At 40.2% G+C, this 1,330-nt stretch overlaps 1 protein-coding gene across 1 annotated transcript in view; it reads left to right on the top strand.

Annotated features, from left to right (window-relative positions):
* TDRD3 (tudor domain containing 3) overlaps nt 1–764 on the top strand; it is a gene marked incomplete at its 5' end in the record, with an annotated part of 199,970 nt that extends 199,206 nt beyond the window's left edge. Inside the window, one exon of the mRNA XM_015415774.1 lies at nt 556–764. The remainder of the gene's footprint in view (nt 1–555) is intronic.
* Between the last annotated feature and the right edge of the window lie 566 nt (nt 765–1,330).

Genomic DNA, 1,330 nt, shown 5'->3' with positions numbered 1-1,330 from the left:
TGCCGAGACGACCAATGCGAATGCAGATAGTTTTCCCATATAGCGAGTGGACAGTAATTAAGAGGTTGCTGGTTCTTCCTCTTCTTCGTGACGCGATGCTAAAAATCTATTCCAAATTAGTGTGCGGCTCATAAAGGTAAAAGTCAATATATTGTAAATTACTATGGTGAGCTAAGACTGCCTGAAAATGTATAAATAATACTTTGTAATAATTTTGGGAGAATTAAGAAGAAGGAAGATGAAGAAGAAGACAAAGCGTACATATGAAGTTTTGTTTTTTATATTATTAATTGATTTTGGTAGTGGTAAAATGATAAAATTCTTTCTTCAATAAAATTGCTTTAAAAAAAATTTTAAAAGGTAAAAGTTATTTAATGTAGAAGTACTCGCTGTTTTTTTAAACTGGTTATTTCTACAACAGTATAAACATCAAGGTCTTGCTCCCCCATCGGTCCCTCCTAGCGTTTTCTCTAGGGCACATACTCTGTTTGATGACCTTGCCACGTGCAGTCCACCTTCCATTGTTAATCTTCGCCTCTTTCTTATTTTCCTTAGGCTCTTCTTTATGGCAAAAGTTCTCCACGTTCTTCTCAGTGGTCAAGATGTCTGGGTTTTTTTGCCTGAAGAATAGGACTTGATAAAGAAGGCTGGTACGAACAAAGAGTACGGAATACACCCACCAGAGACATTTTTTTAAAGTTAGTTCAATGAAGTTTTTACATACAAAAGAAGACCATTGTTAATACTGCCATCAATAAAAGCCACCATGCTCTACTTTGTCCTTGGTTTGTCTTTTACTACTTGGTACTTTTACTGCTTGGTGGCTCAAGTGGTTAAGACGCTGAAATGCAGACCGGAAGGTCTGTAGTTCAGTAGTTCGAGACCTGTGTGCCGCATGATGGAGTGAGCTCCCGTCTCTGGTCCCAGCTCCTGCCAACCTAGCAGTTTGAAAGCAAGAAATTGCGAGTAGTTAAATAGGTACTGCTTCGGTGGGAAGGTAACAGCGTTCCGTGCGCCTCGGCGTCTAGTCATGTCGGCCACATGACCACGGAAACGTCTTTGGACAGCACTGGCTCTTCGGCTTGGAAACGGAGATGAGCACCACATCCCTAGAGTCGGATTCGACCGGCTTTCGAGCAAGGGAAACCTTTGCCTTTATCTTTACTAGCATCTTCCACTTTGATTATTGAACAGCCTGAACTGGTAAGATTTGAATGCAAAATTTGATGGTATTGATAAAAGACTGAATGTATAGAAAACCGAGGGCTGAAGACTTGACTGATTCCTTTTTTTAAATGTTAGCATGCTTAGAGAACAAGCACAAGCTGGT

The sequence above is a fragment of the Gekko japonicus genome, unplaced genomic scaffold (genome assembly GCF_001447785.1).
Source record: "Gekko japonicus isolate JY-2015 unplaced genomic scaffold, Gekko_japonicus_V1.1 scaffold2163, whole genome shotgun sequence".
NCBI lineage: Eukaryota > Metazoa > Chordata > Lepidosauria > Squamata > Gekkonidae > Gekko > Gekko japonicus.
This window is presented reverse-complemented; position numbering and strand designations above follow the sequence as displayed.